This window comes from Bombina bombina, chromosome 3 (genome assembly GCF_027579735.1).
Source record: "Bombina bombina isolate aBomBom1 chromosome 3, aBomBom1.pri, whole genome shotgun sequence".
Lineage (NCBI taxonomy): Eukaryota > Metazoa > Chordata > Amphibia > Anura > Bombinatoridae > Bombina > Bombina bombina.
Genome location: NC_069501.1, coordinates 993855408 through 993875584, shown reverse-complemented (window position 1 = coordinate 993875584; position 20177 = coordinate 993855408). Strand labels below are relative to the sequence as shown.

The 20177-nt window shown below is 37.1% G+C and overlaps 1 protein-coding gene and 1 long non-coding RNA gene across 2 annotated transcripts in view; one reads left to right on the top strand and one right to left on the bottom strand.

Moving 5' to 3' along the window:
* The window catches only part of LOC128654282 (uncharacterized), a 35166-nt gene that overhangs the window by 5909 nt on the left and 9080 nt on the right, over nt 1-20177 (bottom strand). The window lies entirely within an intron of this gene.
* The window catches only part of DNAJC14 (DnaJ heat shock protein family (Hsp40) member C14), a 48315-nt gene continuing 42059 nt past the window's right edge, over nt 13922-20177 (top strand). Inside the window, exon 1 of the mRNA XM_053708132.1 lies at nt 13922-14063. The gene's annotated coding sequence lies outside the window, so the exon portion shown is untranslated. The remainder of the gene's footprint in view (nt 14064-20177) is intronic.

Below are 20177 nucleotides of genomic sequence, written 5' to 3'. Positions count from 1 at the left end.
GAGCTGTCACTTCCCTTACCCATAATCCCCAGTCATTCGGCCGAAGGAAAATGGAAAAGGAAGATAACACAAGGGTATAGATGTGCGTGAGGTTCATAGCAAAAGATTAACATCTTAAACTGAATACTCTGAACATCCCCACTACTAAATTCATTATGTTCAGCCTAGATATAAAGAGCTTATATACTAATATCACACACACAAGTGGCATTGATGCAGTATATTCTGTATTGATATCAGAAACTAAATATAAAAGGGCACAGATAGACTTCTTCATACATTTGTTATCCATTATACTGTATAACAATTACTTTCTGTTTCAAGATGACTTTTTCCTCCAGCTCCAGGGTACTGCCATGGGTTCCAACGTCGCCCCCAATTATGCTAATATATCCATGAACTTATATGAAGAGAAATACGTTTATTCCAATAATCTGTTTATTCTGTATGGCGCCACTTGGTGGCGATTTATAAATGACATATTTGGAATATGGTTGGGCGATGTTGGAACCCTGGTAGAATTTGTTAATGAATTAAATATATCTACTAATCATATTAGATTTAAGTTAGTCTGGAGCGAGGAGTTCATAGACTTTCTTGACGTAAGAGTCATTAAAGAAGGCAACTCATTTAAAACAGACCTTTAGAAAGAGTACTGGCCGTAACAGTCTCTTGAAATTTGAAAGTGCGCATCCCCCTTCCCTCATTAAATCTCTCCCCCATAGCCAACTTTTGCGTGTTCGCAAGATAGCCTCAGATGAGAATATTATAGAAAGAAGGCTAGTGGAAATGGGGGATAGATTTAGGGAGAGATGATACCCAGATAAACTAATTACAGATGAGATAAACTTAGTAAGGTCTATTCCTAGGTCTAATTTGTTATCTGAAAGAAACAGAAAGAAAGAAAATAGAAGGGAGAATAAGAAGCAAAGATTGCTCTTTGTATCTGAACATAATTCTCAAAGTGTAGAAATTCAAAAAATCATAAATAAACATTGGGGAGTACTGGCTAGGTGTAATCCCAACATAGCAGAATTTCAATCTAAACCAATGTCAGCTTTCAAAAGAAGCATGAACATTCAGAATAAACTGGTAAGAGCTGATGTAGCCTCTGGATCTAAAATTGGTCCTCGCTATATCACTTTAAAAAACCATGGATGCTTCCCATGTTTAGGATGTTCATGCTGTGGAAATATGACTAAAGGCCCTATTTTTTATCATCCCCATACTGGGAATAAAATATTCCATAAAAGGCTTTTTTACATGTTTAACAACTTTCATAATTTATATGATTAAATGCCCATGTGGAAGTGTATATATAGGGGAATCTACAAGATCTGCTAAAGACAGAGTAATAGAACACAAAAGTAATATACGTACGGGTAATATAAAGGCACCACTAGCCAGTCATTTTCTGAAAGCTGGCCATCCAATTAGTCAGCTCAAATTTCAAATTATTGATCATATTGATATACCACGTAGAGGGGGAGATAGGGAGCTTCGCCTCAAACAGAGAGAGTCCTACTGGATCTATGAATTGGGATCCCTTGAGCCAAAAGGGTTAAATAGAGACTGGGACTTATCAGTTTTTATGTAGTCTCAATATTTGGTAGAATTTAACATAATCTATTTCTTTGTGAGTTATAGAGATGATTCTTCTCCATATTCATTCTGCTTAATGTAGATAGAAATTGCTTATGTGCTTAACTTTCTTTTGAAACTATGTATTTTGCACACAGTTGTATAAGTATTGAAGGAGTTAATATGTAAAATGACTGTGAGCGCCACCTAGTGGCAAGTAGGTATATAAGTCAGTAATATTTGTTAGTCTGGCATGGCATGAATAAGGGATAGCATCCCGAAACGTTACTGTTCTGTTTGTCCATTGATATTTAAATAAATACTCTTTTGCTGCCACTTCCACTGTGTGGTTTTGACTTACTGTATTTTATGGCACACTTTTTAATCATCTTTTGCATCAAAGTTTTCTAATCCTTTATCGGCCTTCAAAGCTCAGAAAAAAATTACACGCAACAAACATTTGTATTCTTTACATCATACTGCCACTCTGTGGCGAAAATCTTGAATTGCAATACATTATTTTTTAATAAAATATTGTCATTTAGTTGCAGTGGCTTCTCAATATTGGTTATATTTTATGTTTTTCATCACTGCTTTGCTGTAAGCAAAGACAGAAGGTTAATAATTGTAGCTATAAATTCTAAAAATGTATACTATAACACTAAAGACATAAAATATGTATACTTAATAAGGCCTTTCTGAATTATACATAATAAAATATTTCAAAACCACAAAAGGCTTGTAAATAAGAGATGTCTTAAAGGGACATTATACACTCATTTTTTCTTTGCATAAATGTTTTGTAGATAATCTATTTATATAGCCCATAAAGTTTTTTTTTTTAATTAATGTATAGTTTTGCTTATTTTTAAATAACATTGCTCTGATTTTCAGACTCCTAACCAAGCCCCAAAGTTTTATGTGAATACGCTCGACTACCTTCTCCAGCTTGCTCTTGTTTGTGTAAAGGGTCTTTTCATATGCAAAAGAAGGGGGAGGGGGGGAGTGTCTTATTTGCCACTTGCAGTGGGCTTTCCAGCTACCTTTTCAACAGAGGTAAACTGACAGCTTCTAAGTAAGTTTTTAAACAGTTTTATACTGAATTTTTATATCAGTATCTGTGCATATTATTCTTTATAGTAGTGTCTATTACATGCAGTTATATGAAAATGAGTGTATACTGTCCCTTTAAGCCCTGTGTCAAGCTCCTACACCCACTTAGTATCTTTCTGTAACAACAGTCTGTTATGTTTCAAAGATCAGATTAATTGGACAAATATTGGACCCCCAATAAACCCCTTATCGCTGGCGTGTAATTATTAATTTGCCACTTGTAAAATGGCGTGAAACAGCGTGAAATAAAAAAGCTATGGTACATAGTACCAGTAACTCTTACATCAAATGCGTTTCAGCTGCTGCCATTGTCAATGATGTAAAAATTCACAGTTGTCATGGCAGTACGATGGTAGGGAAATAGGGCTCAACAGGTTTACAAAGGTCCAACTTTTTTAAAAGCTATGGCACCACAGATTTTTTTTTAGATCAGTTATAAATGTGAAATATAGCTGATTGAGATATGTATAAACATCCAAAAAATAATATATATATATATATATATATATATATATATATATATATATATATATATATATATATATATATATATATATATACTGTATATTAGATTCACTCTGAGTTTGATATTGATATTTGTATACATTATATGTACAATAACCCCTTAAAGGATTACTTTCTGTTATAATTTTTAAGCTAAACAACTAACATATTAAAGTTAATAAACATTAATTAAAACCTACTGACCTATATTTTCTCCAAAACGAAGTTTCATAACGTTATAAAAGTTATATCTTTTATTCGCTGATGATGTCACGTTATCCTGCCCACTATTTTCAGCACTGCATGTTCAAAATACTTAAACCAATAACTTTGTGTTTAAAGCGCCATTTTGAAAACTAGGTATTGTAAACGGATTGGTACAGAGCAAAGGATACCCACGGAGTGGGTTTGGAAAACAATTAAATTTGCAGACAAGATTTCTGATATACGGTAGAGATATGTTAATGAAATGCTATTGATAAAAAGCGTATTTGGGGTAGTTAGTTAGTAACAGGCATAGAAAATATTTACTTACAGTGGCCCTTTAAAGGGACAAGAAACCCCAACATTTTCTTTCATGATTCGGATAGAATATACAATTTTAATCAACTTTCCAATTTACTTTTATTATCAAATTGACTTCATTCTCAAGAGACAAAATGTGCTTCAATCACAAGAGACGCATGTGTGAAGGCACCAATCAGCATAAGTGTAAGATATGTGCGTATTCTTTATTCAACAATGACTGCTAGGAGAATAAAGCACATTTGAAATTAGAATTGAATTTAAAAAGTTCTTTAAACTTCCTGCTCTATCCAAATCATGCAAGTTTAATTTTAACTTTCCTATCCCTAACACTTATTGCCAGGGGTAGAAAATAAAATTGTGGTAAAAAACACAAAAAACACTTTTTTAATATATAATTATAAAAAGATAAACTTCATTAAAATAAAATGTATTAAAAATAAATAAAAATAAATAAATATATATATATATATATATATATATATATATATATATATATATATATATATATATGAAGACGTCCTGACTGACTCATCAACGCCCAGCTCAAACTGTTTAAAGGAATAGTCTAGTCAAAATTAAACTTTCATGATTCAGATAGAGCATGTAATTTTAAGCAACTTTCTAATTACTCCTATTATCAATTTTTCTTTGTTCTTTTGGTATCTTTATTTGAATGTAAGCCTAAGAGCTGGCCCATTTTTGGTTAAGCACATGGGTAGCACTTGCTGATTGGTGGCTACATTTAGACACAAATCAGAAAGTGCTATCTAGGTTCTGAACCAAAAATGGGCGGGCTCCTATGGTTACATTCTTGCTTTTTCAAATAAAGATACAATGAGAACAAAGAAATTTGTAAGGTATGTTGTTTTTATGACGTAGGCACCCACTAAGAAGGGATTTTTGGAAATTGAAAATTGACACTGAACCCAATTTTTTTCTTTTGTGATTCAGATAGGGCATGCAATTTTAAGCAACTTTCTAATTGACTCCTATTATCAAATCGTCTTCATTCTCTTGGTATCTTTATTTGAAATGCAAGAATGTAAGTTTAGATGCCGGCCCATTTATGGTGAACAAACTGAGTTGTTCTTGCTGATTGGTGGATAAATTTACCCACCAATAAAAAGGTGCTTTCCATGGTCTGAACCAAAAAAAATAGCTTAGATGCCTTCCTTTTCAAATAAAGAAAGCAAGAGAATGAAGAAAAATTGATAATAGGAGTCAATTATAAAGTTGCTTAAAATTGCATGCTCTATCTGAATCACGAAAGAAAACAATTGGGTTCAGTGTCCCTTTAAGATTCTCCTTTAAAAATAAAGAAACACTGTTTTACCATTTCCTGAAAATCCACTTAAGGGGAGTGAAAAGGGGGGGAGGGGTGATTTATGAGGGGTGAAAAGGGGGTGATTTATGAGGATACCTATATTTCAAAAACCAAAGATGTTAAAGACGTGAAAATTGGTATTTCGATTCTCCTTTAAAAATAAAGAAACACGTGTTTTACCATTTACCAAAAATACACTTAAGGGGGTGATTTGTGAGGATACCTATATCTCAAAAACCGAAGATGGTAGAAAAGTAAAAATTAGAATTTAAAATCTTCATTATAAAGTAAGTTTACATGCCAAATTTCTTGCTCCTAACGTCAGTAGTTCTCAAGATATGGATATCACTTAAAAAAATGAACTCTTTTTTTCACGTGACAGTTGAGTCATAATATTTAAATTTAATATTAAACTAATTGTAAACAGAATATTTTTTCACATGTGACAGTTGAGTCATAATATTCCATTACAATTTAATATTAAAGTAATTGTAAACAGAATAATAACATTTTTAATAAGAGTCATTAAAGAAGGCAACTCATTTAAAACAGACCTCTTTAGAAAGAGTACTGACCGTAACAGTCTCTTGAAATTTGAAAGTGCGCATCCCCCTTCCCTCATTAAATCTCTCCCCCATAGCCAACTTTTGCGTGTTCGCAAGATAGCCTCAGATGAGAATATTATAGATAGAAGGCTAGTGGAAATGGGGGATAGATTTAGGGAGAGATGATACCCAGATAAACTAATTACAGATGAGATAAACTTAGTAAGGTCTATTCCTAGGTCTAATTTGTTATATGAAAGAAACAGAAAGAAAGAAAATAGAAGGGAGAATAAGAAGCAAAGATTGCTCTTTGTATCTGAACATAATTCTCAAAGTGTAGAAATTCAAAAAATCATAAATAAACATTGGGGAGTACTGGCTAGGTGTAATCCCAACATAGCAGAATTTCAATCTAAACCAATGTCAGCTTTCAAAAGAAGCATGAACATTCAGAATAAACTGGTAAGAGCTGATGTAGCCTCTGGATCTAAAATTGGTCCTCGCTATATCACTTTAAAAAACCATGGATGCTTCCCATGTTTAGGATGTTCATGCTGTGGAAATATGACTAAAGGCCCTATTTTTTATCATCCCCATACTGGGAAAAAAATATTCCATAAAAGGCTTTTTTACATGTTTAACAACTTTCATAATTTATATGATTAAATGCCCATGTGGAAGTGTATATATAGGGGAATCTACAAGATCTGCTAAAGACAGAGTAATAGAACACAAAAGTAATATACGTACGGGTAATATAAAGGCACCACTAGCCAGTCATTTTCTGAAAGCTGGCCATCCAATTAGTCAGCTCAAATTTCAAATTATTGATCATATTGATATACCACGTAGAGGGGGAGATAGGGAGCTTCGCCTCAAACAGAGAGAGTCCTACTGGATCTATGAATTGGGATCCCTTGAGCCAAAAGGGTTAAATAGAGACTGGGACTTATCAGTTTTTATGTAGTCTCAATATTTGGTAGAATTTAACATAATCTATTTCTTTGTGAGTTATAGAGATGAATCTTCTCCAAGTCAGGATATTCATTCTGCTTAATGTAGATAGAAATTGCTTATGTGCTTAACTTTCTTTTGAAACTATGTATTTTGCACACAGTTGTATAAGTATTGAAGGAGTTAATATGTAAAATGACTGTGAGCGCCACCTAGTGGCAAGTAGGTATATAAGTCAGTAATATTTGTTAGTCTGGCATGGCATGAATAAGGGATAGCATCCCGAAACGTTACTGTTCTGTTTGTCCATTGATATTTAAATAAATACTCTTTTGCTGCCACTTCCACTGTGTGGTTTTGACTTACTGTATTTTATGCCACACTTTTTAATCATAATTTTTTTTTTTACATAATAAAATATTTCAAAACCACAAAAGGCTTGTAAATAAGAGATGTCTTAAGCCCTGTGTCAAGCTCCTACACTCACTTAGTATCTCTCTGTAACAACAGTCTGTTATGTTTCAAAGATCAGATTAATTGGACAAATATTGGACCCCCAATAAACCCCTTATCGCTGGCGTGTAACTATTAATTTGCCACTTGTAAAATGGCGTGAAACAGCGTGAAATAAAAAAGCTATGGTACATAGTACCAGTAACTCTTACATCAAATGCGTTTCAGCTGCTGCCATTGTCAATGATGTAAAAATTCACAGTTGTCATGGCAGTACGATGGTAGGGAAATAGGGCTCAACAGGTTTACAAAGGTCCAACTTTTTTAAAAGCTATGGCACCATAGATTTTTTTTTAGATCAGTTATAAATTTGAAATATAGCTGATTGAGATATGTATAAACATCCAAAAAATAATATATATATATATATATACACTGCTCAAAAAAATAAAGGGAACACTTAAACAACACAATGTATCTCCAAGTCAATCACACTTCTGTGAAATCAAACTGTCCACTTAGGAAGCAACACTGAGTGACAATCAATTTCACATGCTGTTGTGCAAATGGGATAGACAACAGGTGGAAATTATAGGCAATTAGCAAGACACCCCCAATAAAGGAGTGGTTCTGCAGGTGGTGACCACAGACCACTTCTCAGTTCCTATGCTTTCTGGCTGATGTTATGGTCACTTTTGAATGCTGGTGGTGCTTGCACTCTAGTGGTAGCATGAGACGGAGTCTACAACCCACACAAGTGGCTCAGGTAGTGCAGCTCATCCAGGATGGCACATCAGTGCGAGCTGTGGCAAGAAGGATTGCTGTGTCTGTCAGCGTAGTGTCCAGAGCATGGAGGCGCTACCAGGAGACAGGCCAGTACATCAGGAGACGTGGAGGAGGCCGTAGGAGGGCAACAACCCAGCAGCAGGACCGCTACCTCCGCCTTTGTGCAAGGAGGAACAGGAGGAGCACTGCCAGAGCCCTGCAAAATGACCTCCAGCAGGCCACAAATGTGCATGTGTCTGCTCAAACGGTCAGAAACAGACTCCATGAGGGTGGTATGAGGACCCAACGTCAACAGGTGGGGGTTGTGCTTACAGTCCAACACCGTGCAGGACGTTTGACATTTGCCAGAGAACACCAAGATTGGCAAATTCGCCACTGGCGCCCTGTGCTCTTCACAGATGAAAGCAGGGGCACACTGAGCACATTTGACAGACGTGACAGTCTGGAGACGCCGTGGAGAACGTTCTGCTGCCTGCAACATCCTCCAGCATGGCCAGTTTGGCAGTGGGTCAGTAATGGTGTGGGGTGGCATTTCTTTGAGGGGCCGAACAGCCCTCCATGTGCTCGCCAGAGGTAGCCTGACTGCCATTAGGTATCAAGATGAGATCCTCAGACCCCTTGTGAGACCATATGCTGGTGCGGTTGGCCCTGGGTTCCTCCTAATGCAAGACAATGCTAGACCTCATGTGGCTGGAGTGTGTCAGCAGTTCCTGCAAGACGAAGGCATTGATGCTATGGACTGGCCCTCCCGTTCCCCAGACCTGAATCCAATTGAGCAAATCTGGGACATCATGTCTCGCTCCATCCACCAACTTCACTTTGCACCACAGACTGTCCAGGAGTTGGTGGATGCTTTAGTCCAGGTCTGGGAGGAGATCCCTCAGGAGACCATCCGCCACCTCATCAGGAGCATGCACAGGCGTTGTAGGGAGGTCATACAGGCACGTGGAGGCCACACACACTACTGAGCCTCATTTTGACTTGTTTTAAGGACATTACATCAAAGTTGGATCTGCCTGTAGTGTGTTTTTCCACTTTAATTTTGAGTGTGACTCCAAATCCAGACCTCCATGGGTTGAACATTTTGATTTCCATTTTTTAATTTTTGTGTGATTTTGTTGTCAGCACATTCAACTATGTAAAGAACAAAGTATTTAATTAGAATATTTTATTCATTCAGATCTAGGATGCGTTATTTTAGTGTTCCCTTTATTTTTTTGAGCAGTGTATATTAGATTCACTCTGAGTTTGATATTGATATTTGTATACGTTATATGTACAATAACCCCTTAAAGGATTACTTTGTTATAATTGTTAAGCTAAACAACTAACATATTAAAGTTAATAAACATTAATTAAAACCTACTGACCTATATTTTCTCCAAAACGAAGTTTCATAACGCTATAAAAGCTATATCTTTTATTCGCTGATGATGTCACGTTATCCTGCCCACTATTTTCAGCACTGCATGTTCAAAATACTTAAACCAATAACTTTGTGTTTAAAGCGCCATTTTGAAAACTAGGTATTGTAAACGGATTGGTACAGAGTAAAGGATACCCACGGAGTGGGTTTGGAAAACAATTAAATTTGCAGACAAGATTTCTGATATACGGTAGAGATATGTTAATGAAATGCTATTGATAAAAAGCATATTTGTGGTAGTTAGTTAGTAACAGGCATAGAAAATATTTACTTACAGTGGCTCTTTAAAGGGACAAGAAACCCCAACATTTTCTTTCATGATTCGGATAGAATATACAATTTTAATCAACTTTCCAATTTACTTTTAGTATCAAATTGACTTCATTCTCAAGAGACAAAATGTGCTTCAATCACAAGGCGCATGTGTGAAGGCACCAATCAGCATAAGTGTAAGATATGTGCGTATTCTTTATTCAACAATGACTGCTAGGAGAATAAAGCACATTTGAAATTAGAATTGAATTTAAAAAGTTCTTTAAACTTCCTGCTCTATCCAAATCATGCAAGTTTAATTTTAACTTTCCTATCCCTAACACTTATTGCCAGGGGTAGAAAATAAAATTGTGGTAAAAAACACAAAAAACACTTTTTTAATATATAATTATAAAAAGATAAACTTCATTAAAATAAAATGTATTAAAAATAAATAAAAATAAATAAATATATATATATATATGAAGACGTCCTGACTGACTCATCAACGCCCAGCTCAAACTGTTTAAAGGAATAGTCTAGTCAAAATTAAACTTTCATGATTCAGATAGAGCATGTAATTTTAAGCAACTTTCTAATTACTCCTATTATCAATTTTTCTTTGTTCTCTTGGTATCTTTATTTGAATGTAAGCCTAAGAGCTGGCCCATTTTTGGTTAAGCACCTGGGTAGCACTTGCTGATTGGTGGCTACATTTAGACACAAATCAGAAAGTGCTATCTAGGTTCTGAACCAAAAATGGGCGGGCTCCTATGGTTACATTCTTGCTTTTTCAAATAAAGATACAATGAGAACAAAGACATTTGTAAGGTATGTTGTTTTTATGACGTAGGCACCCACTAAGAAGGGATTTTTGGAAATTGAAAATTGACACTGAACCCAAATTTTTTCTTTTGTGATTCAGATAGGGCATGCAATTTTAAGCAACTTTCTAATTGACTCCTATTATCAAATCGTCTTCATTCTCTTGGTATCTTTATTTGAAATGCAAGAATGTAAGTTTAGGTGCCGGCCCATTTATGGTGAACAAACTGAGTTGTTCTTGCTGATTGGTGGATAAATTCACCCACCAATAAAAAGGTGCTTTCCATGGCCTGAACCAAAAAAATAGCTTAGATGCCTTCCTTTTCAAATAAAGAAAGCAAGAGAATGAAGAAAAATTGATAATAGGAGTAAATTAGAAAGTTGCTTAAAATTGCATGCTCTATCTGAATCACGAAAGAAAACAATTGGGTTCAGTGTCCCTTTAAGATTCTCCTTTAAAAATAAAGAAACACTGTTTTACCATTTCCTGAAAATCCACTTAAGGGGAATGAAAGGGGGGGGGTAATTTATGAGGATACCAATATCTCAAAAAAATCGAAGATTCTCCTTTAAAAATAAAGAAACACGTGTTTTACCATTTACCAAAAATACACTTAAGGGGTGATTTATGAGGATACCTATATCTCAAAAACCGAAGATGTTAGAAAAGTAAAAATTATAATTTAAAATCTTCATTATAAAGTAAGTTTACATGCCAAATGTCTTGCTCCTAACGTCAGTAGTTCTCAAGATATGGATATCACTTAAAAAAATGAACTCTTTTTTTCACGTGACAGTTGAGTCATAATATTTAAATTTAATATTAAACTAATTGTAAACAGAATATTTTTTCACATGTGACAGTTGAGTCATAATATTCCATTACAATTTAATATTAAAGTAATTGTAAACAGAATAATAACATTTTTAATGTGCCGGATGGACGCCCCGCCCACAACATAGCTGATTTGTGCCCATGTACGAGAAACACAGAGAATTAATGAAAACTCACAAAATTAATGTCAGCGAGTGTGCAACTCGAACGGGTACACACGTGAGGGCACACATCGTTGGACAACAAAAATTTGTATATAAGAATTTATATATAAACTATTAAAATAAATGTTATTCTTTTATTACTTAAAGGGACACTGAACCCAATTTTTTTTCTTTTGTGATTCAGATAGAGCATGTAATTTTAAGGAACTTTATAATTTACTCCTATTGTCAATTTTTCTTCGTTCTCTTGCTATCTTTATTTAAAAAGAAGGCATCTAAGCTTTTTTTTGTTTGAGAACTCTGGACAGCACTTTTTTATTGGTGGATGAATTTATCCACCAATCAGCAAGAACAACCCAGGTTGTTCACCAAAAATGGGCCGGCATCTAAACTTACATTCTTGCATTTCAAATAAAGATACCAAGAGAATGAACAAAATTTGATAATAGGAGTAAATTAGAAAGTTGCTTAAAATTGCAAGATCTATATGAATCATGAAAGAAAAAAATTGGGTTCAGTGTCCCTTTAACATGTTCATTGGGACAGAAGGGGAGGGGCCAAGACAAGCCATTGTTAACATTGTTATATGTGATCATTGTGACTGGCTGTCACAGTGATTACATAACCATGGGTCACTGTTTTGTGCATCACTAGACTGTCTCACTCCTGAGGCATCCAGTCATTGGCTACTGAGCCTCATTCCAGAATGCATTGCGGCATGCTAGTATCTAGGCTCCATTTTAAATATACAATCACTGTGACTGGCTGTCACAGTGATTGTTTATACTGTAATTGTCATTTTTGACCGTTACTGTACTGCTGCTGCTAGCCTCACATGCAGGCTTCAAGCAGCAGCATGAGATACACACTGATCACAGAGCGTATCTTATGAATGAAGGCACGAACCACACTGGGATCACAGGGACACCATATCCCTGCAATCGCTAGCCTGGAGTGTCCTCCATTACAATATTTCTGCACTGCTTCACTTCTGAGGCATGCAGATATAGCTCAGGCGTGCTAACAGTAACAAGTGAGGCTCGCTAACAGCCAAGGATAAAGCCGCTGTACAGGGTACCGCATTGGTCTTTAAGGGCTAAACGACCCGCGCTGGTCATTAAGGTGTTAAAGGGACATTAAAGTCAAAATTAAACATTCATGATTCAGGTAGCACACAATTTTAAACAACTTTCCAATTTACATTTATTATCAAATGTCCTTTGTTCTTTTGGTATCCATTGTTGGATAGGTAGGTTGATAGGAGTTTAGGATTGTTCATGTCTCTTTAGCAGTTGATGGCAGCAGTATTTGCAACATTTTATAACACTGCTGCCAGATGGCTATAGACACATTCGCGCTCCTGAGCTCACCTAGGATTACTCTTTCACAAAGGATACCAAGAGAACTAAGCAAAATTGATAATAGAAGTAATCAGGAAAGTTGTTTAAAATGTCATACTCTAGCCAGTCAATTTCAATTTGATATTGACTTTATAATGTAATCTTATGCAAAGAAAGTGTTACATCCCAATCAATATCTGGAGAACTTTCATATTTTAGATAAGACAGAAATAGAAAGAAGAGAGACACAAGTATACATCAATCAAATACATGAAATTATCAAAAATATAAACAATTTTATTATATGAAATTATTATAAAATTAAAAAACAGCTATAGAAGTTCTCCAGTTAGGAATCAGGATGGCTCAGGAAGGACAGCAGTACTCGAATTTAGTAATAGTGTATCACATCTTTGTGAACTTTGTCAGTGTGATCTATCCCACATACTTTGAATATACGAAAAATGTCTTTTACATGTATTGTAATGTACACCAAATATCACAATATTACTGTTCTCAATTGCTGATTTGGAAATGTTTTTTAAGTTGCACAGGGATTCCCAGCTCATGTAGAGTAAGGGTTCACATGCCATTGAGTAATGTTAATGTCTTGATGGGTTGTAGAATGAAAAAATAGCTGGCTGCTTGCAAACATATTGCAATTAACTGCGACCATTTTAATAGAGAACAGGAAAATGGGGCTTGCTGTCAGTGTGCAACAGCCAGGTTATAAGCACAAGGATTTTTAATTATTTTGAGTTGCTATTAAAGGGAGACCTTCAGATTTTGATAAAATGTCTAGTTGTGTACAATTAAACAACTCCGTAGCAAACTGTCATTATTTATTTTCCATGTAATTTAGCTCTGAAAATTGACGATTTTCTAATTCTCAGAACTTGAAATGTACCCATCTGACTCCTCAACGCTAACTCTGCTCTTTTCCTTACTGGATTTAACTGCAAAAAATGCACTGCATATTAACAGTATACATTAAAAATTATGTTAATTTGTTTTTTTAAAACGTTTAGACTTAGCTGATGTTATTCTACATATTCACACTTCCCTGTCCCTCTGAAGACTACAGTAAAGGATCAACAAAGTATGATAACATCACACTGACACCCTGAACTGTGGATCCAGTCACTGATATAGCACCCACAGCACAGAATTGGCTCTGTACCCGGTTTCTCTAACGCACTCTCACTGCAGTACACAATCAGGAACTTGAGGACGTTGGCCAGCGTGTCGTGATGACATTGTTACCACGCCAACGTGCTTACGTACTATCCGTTTCTCCCGGAAGTGGTGCTGTGCTGTGTTGTGTGCCCCTGCTTGGCATCAGCAGGGAGAGGCCTGGGGTTGTGAGTCTTGTGATGACCCGTGGGGTATAGAGGGGAGCGCTGACCGCTCTCCTTCTGGAGTCATTGCGCTGGGTAAGGACTCCGCTGCGAAGTGTGTGTGTGTGTTCCCTATGTGGCTCCAGCACACAGCTGGTTTCTGGCATACCTTCACTATATGCAATTTCCGGGCTCAGGCTCTGTCAGCAGATGTATAATTATTGTACCCAGGCAGCAGTATCCATAGCAGTGGTGCTGGTCACAGACACACCGTACGTACGCAGGGTCTAGTGCAATACACAACTTATACGTGTGCTAAAGTGAGTCTAGTGCAATACACAACTTATATGTGTGCTAAAGTGGGTCTAGTGCAATACACAACTTATACGTGTGCTAAAGTAGGTCTAGTGCAATACACAACTTATACGTGTGCTAAAGTAGGTCTAGTGCAATACACAACTTATACGTGTGCTAAAGTGGGTCTAGTGCAATACACAACTTATACGTGTGCTAAAGTGGGTCTAGTGCAGTACACAACTTATACGTGTGCTAAAGTGAGTCTAGTGCAATACACAACTTATACGTGTGCTAAAGTGGGTCTAGTGCAATACACAACTTATACGTGTGCTAAAGTGGGTCTAGTGCAATACACAACTTATATGTGTGCTAAAGTGGGTCTAGTGCAATACACAACTTATACGTGTGCTAAAGTGGGTCTAGTGCAGTCTAGTGCAATACACAACTTATACGTGTGCTAAAGTGGGTCTAGTGCAATACACAACTTATACGTGTGCTAAAGTGGGTCTAGTGCAATACACAACTTATACGTGTGCTAAAGTGGGTCTAGTGCAGTACACAACTTATACGTGTGCTAAAGTAGGTCTAGTGCAATACACAACTTATACGTGTGCTAAAGTAGGTCTAGTGCAATACACAACTTATACGTGTGCTAAAGTAGGTCTAGTGCAATACACAACTTATACTTGTGCTAAAGTAGGTCTAGTGCAATACACAACTTATACGTGTGCTAAAGTAGGTCTAGTGCAATACACAACTTATACGTGTGCTAAAGTAGGTCTAGTGCAATACACAACTTATACGTGTACTAAAGTAGGTCTAGTGCAATACACAACTTATACGTGTGCTAAAGTAGGTCTAGTGCAATACACAACTTATACGTGTGCTAAAGTAGGTCTAGTGCAATACACAACTTATACGTGTGCTAAAGTAGGTCTAGTGCGATACACAACTTATACGTGTGCTAAAGTGGGTCTAGTGCGATACACAACTTATACGTGTGCTAAAGTGGGTCTAGTGCGATACACAACTTATACGTGTGCTAAAGTGAGTCTAGTGCGATACACAACTTATACGTGTGCTAAAGTGGGTCTAGTGCGATACACAACTTATACGTGTGCTAAAGTAGGTCTAGTGCAATACACAACTTATACGTGTGCTAAAGTGGGTCTAGTGCAATACACAACTTATACGTGTGCTAAAGTAGGTCTAGTGCAATACACAACTTATACGTGTGCTAAAGTAGGTCTAGTGCGATACACAACTTATACGTGTGCTAAAGTGGGTCTAGTGCGATACACAACTTATACGTGTGCTAAAGTGGGTCTAGTGCGATACACAACTTATACGTGTGCTAAAGTGGGTCTAGTGCGATACACAACTTATACGTGTGCTAAAGTGGGTCTAGTGCAATACACAACTTATACGTGTGCTAAAGTAGGTCTAGTGCAATACACAACTTATACGTGTGCTAAAGTAGGTAGCACAAAGTATTTGGAAACTTTCTTGAGTGCTCCCCTGTGCTTACCGTAAAGAAAACGAGTCATAGTGTTGAAACGTGTAGTCTCAATTATATAATCCATTCCTAAGTGGGATGTCCTCAGACTAAGGTTGCTCCAAGTGATCATACAAACACAGTGACACATTGTCAACAACCGTGCACACAAGCTTAACCCCTTAGTGACCAGAGCACTTTTCCATTTTCTGTCCGTTTGGGACCAAGGCTATTTTTACATTTCTGCGGTGTTTGTGTTTAGCTGAAATGTTCCTCTTACTCATTTACTGTACCCACACATATTATATACCGTTTTTCTCGCCATTAAATGGACTTTCTAAAAATACCATTATTTTCATCATATCTTATCATTTACTATAAAAAAAATTATAAAATATGAGGAAAAATGGAAAAAAACACACTTTTTCTAACTTTGAACCCCAAAATCTGTTACATATCTACAACCACCAAAAAACACCCATGCTAAATTGTTTCTAAATTTTGTCCTGAGTTTAGAAATACCCAATGTTTACATCTTCTTTGCTTTTTTTGTAACTTATAGGGCCATAAATACAAGTAGCACTTTGCTATTTTCAAACCATTTTTTTTCAAAATTAGCGCTAGTTACATTGGAACACTAATATCTTTCAGGAATCCCTGAATATCCATTGACATGTATATATTTTTTTTTAGAAGACATCCCAAATTATTGATCTAGGCCCATTTTGGTATATTTCATGCCACAATTTCACCGCCAAATGCGATCAAATACAAAAAATTGTTCACTTTTTCACAAATTTTTTCACAAACTTTCAGTTTCTCACTGAAATTATTTACAAACTGCTTGTGCAATTATGGCATAAATGGTTGTAAATTCTTCTCTGGGATCCCCTTTGTTCAGAAATAGCAGACATATATGGCTTTGGCATTGCTTTTTGGTAATTAGAAGGCCGCTAAATGCCACTGCGCACCACACGTGTATTATGCCCAGCAATGAAGGGGTTAATTAGGGAGCATGTAATGAGCTTTTTGGGGTAATTTTAGCTTTAGTGTAGTGTAGTAGACAACCCCAAGTATTGATCTAGGCCCATTTTGGTATATTTCATGCCACCATTTCACCGCCAAATGCGATCAAATTAAAAAAAAAGTAAAATTTTTCACAATTTTAGGTTTCTCACTGAAATAATTTACAAACAGCTTGTGCAATTATGGCACAAATGGTTGTAAATGCTTCTCTGGGATCCCCTTTGTTCAGAAATAGCAGACATATATGACTTTGGCGTTGCTTTTTGGTAATTAGAATGCTGCTAAATGGCGCTGCGCATCACACGTGTATTATGGCTAGCAGTGAAGGGGTTAATTAGGTAGCTTGTAGGGAGCTTGCAGGGTTAATTTTAGCTTTAGTGTAAAGATCAGCCTCCCACCTGAAACATCAGACCCCCTGATCCCTCCCAAACATCTCTCTTCCCTTCCCTACCCCACAAATGTCCCCGCCATCTTAAGTACTGGCAGAAACTCTGCCAGTACTAAAATAAAAGGTATATTTGGGCTTTTTTGTGCATTTTTTGTTAGCATATTTACATATGCTTCTGTGTAGGGATCCCCCTTAGCCCCCAACCTCACTGATCCCCCACCAAACAGCTCTCTAACCCTCCCCCTCTGACTTAATGTGCGCCATCTTGGGTACTTTAAAAAAAAAATGTCCCTTTTCTGTAGTGTAGATTTCCCCCCACCCCTTCCAGATCCCTTAGATGCTTAAAAAAAAAAAAAGTTTATTTCATTTTTTTTTAACTTTTCTTTTAACTTTTTTCTGTAGTGTAGCGGTTCCCAACCGCTCCCGCCCAGTGCACGCGCTCACCCGCCACCCCCGTGCACGCGCGTGCCCGTGCGCGCCCCCGTCGGCTCCGCTTCCGATCCCGCCCCCCTCCACCTTACACGTTTCACCGATGGCCGCCCACCCGCCTCCCAAGTCGGCTCCCACCCACCAACGATACCGGCCATCGATGTCCGGTGCAGAGAGGGCCACAGAGTGGCTCTCTCTGCATCGGATGGCCAGACAGTGTTATTGCAGGATGCCTCGATATCGAGGCATCGCTGCAATAACCGGAAAGCAGCTGGAAGCGAGCAGGATCGCTTCCAGCTGCTTTCCACACCGAGGACGTGCAGGGTACGTCCTTGGTCGTTAACTGACATCCTTTAGAGCAGTGGTTCTCAACCAAAGTGACCTCAAGGCCCGTTAAATTTTAGCTAGACATGTCCGGGGCCCAGTAGTTTATTTATATATATATATTTATATACATACATATCTATCTATCTATCTATCTATCTATCTATATATATATATATATGTATGTATATATATATATATATATAGTGAGCAGCAGGGGTGGGCTGATCAGCTAGGCAAATAGGGATGAGGGACCAGCAAGTAGGGGGGCACACAAATGGTATCTCCACGGATCTTGGTGCATTCCTTAAGCTGGAGTTTTCAGTTGCCCTATCAGTAACTAAGCAAATAAGTGTGGGTTTAGTGGGGGCCCTGGCAGGGGTCTGTCGCTGTGAGGGCCATGGAGTGTGGGGTCTGGCCCTGGAGGTTAGGTGCCCTTTCTCTGGCCCTTCATGTTGGGGGTCCTGGCTCTGGAGAATGAGGGGCCTGTTCGGGGCAGGAAGGTTACCATGTTCATTTGCATACAATTTAATAATTTTTGGTCTGTGTGAGACAGTGTTCCTGGGGCCTTGATTGGTCTCAATCTGCACCTGGTTTGCAGTGGGGTAAGAGTGTGCAGTGGGGGCATGACAGGTCAGGGCCCACCAGCAGGGCTCTCACGGCCCGGTACTGGGCCACGGCCCAGCTGTTGAGAAACAAGGCTTTAGAGGACGTACCCTGCACGTCCTCGGTCGTTAAGGGGTTAAAGGAATAGAAAGGTTAAAATTAAAAAATGTGAAAATGCATTTTCCCAATATATTTCCATTAGCAAAAATCTTCCTAGTATAAGTTATTACTGTTTTTCTGTAGCGTACACACATATCCTGTGAGGGCCTGTGCACCAGTAAGCTCAGAAAGCTGAAGATGGTGTGTATTGCGTCTGCTAAGACATAATTTGTGTCATACAAGCCACCACTGACTCTCTAAAAAGGTGTGGTGTTTGAACACTTGCACAGGCTCTCATGGGATATGTGCGTATGCTGCAGAAACATACCTTTTACTAGAAGCATTTTTGCTATGAAAGTATATTGCAGAAATGCTTCTATTTCACATTAAATGTACACATGTACATTTAAATTTTGACCTTTCTATCCCTTATGTCCCAAACTAATACAACAAAAATCTATATACACACACTGATATGCAGTTTTTAGGCATTCTAAACTACTTATTACCAAAATGGAGAACAGTTTTGATATGTCCTCTGATGTCTAACATTGGCATGCGAGATTGATTTACTAGAAGCATTCTAAGAAGAAAAACAACACAAATGGTAAATGTGTTTAAATATTTCCATGTAATTTTCTATTAATATCAAAACATTTAATGCCTAAAAGATGCACGCCTATTTAACAGAATTTGTATTTAACTAAGTGCTTTGCCTTGTAACTGGTTTCATTAGTATGATTTATTCAGTTGAGTAAGGATTCTAAAGTAGGGTGTTTCATGTCATAAAGAATTAGAATGGAGACTAAAAAAAAGTTAAAATTGTCAATTATATAATTTATTGATCAAAAACTCTTGAAAGATATATTTTTTTGAGTCACAGGCAAATCAAATGAATTTTCAAATTTGATTTCTAAATGACTTGAAATCTGTAATTTTTGGAATGTGTGCATCCTTAGCACAACAGTGCCTTGACCTTTCTTTATAGTAGATGCAGTACTTTGAAATCCTGAAATATATAATAGCGCACCTCCTTATATAGCACAACGGTATACATTCACAGGGCAGAAGTGACAGGGGAAGATTTACTAGCAAATGTGTATACGTTTAAGGACGTGATGATCTAAACCTCTCTGCTCTGGCGAGAAGATATAATATGTCTTGTCAGTAGCACAAGGTCCCTCAGACTTTTAAAAAGGCATTTTTTTTACTTGAGAGTTATCTCTGGAAGCCGGACAGATAGCTCAGTATGCTAAGGCACTGTGGCTGAGCTCTGTAGCAACCCAAGGGTTGCAGGTTCAATCCCCAGCAAGGTCCACTCAGCCTTTTATCTTTCCGAGGTCGATAAAATGAGCAGCGCCTTAAGACCCTTATGGGTGATTAGCCGTGCTTTACAAGTACCAAATACATACATACATAAAACTACATTGCAAAATAATGCTCAAGAAAAGCCTCCAAAGATTTGTGTGTGTATAATATATATATATATATATATATTTATATTAGGGCTGGGCGATTAACCGCGACAGTTTGCGGTTTTTATGGG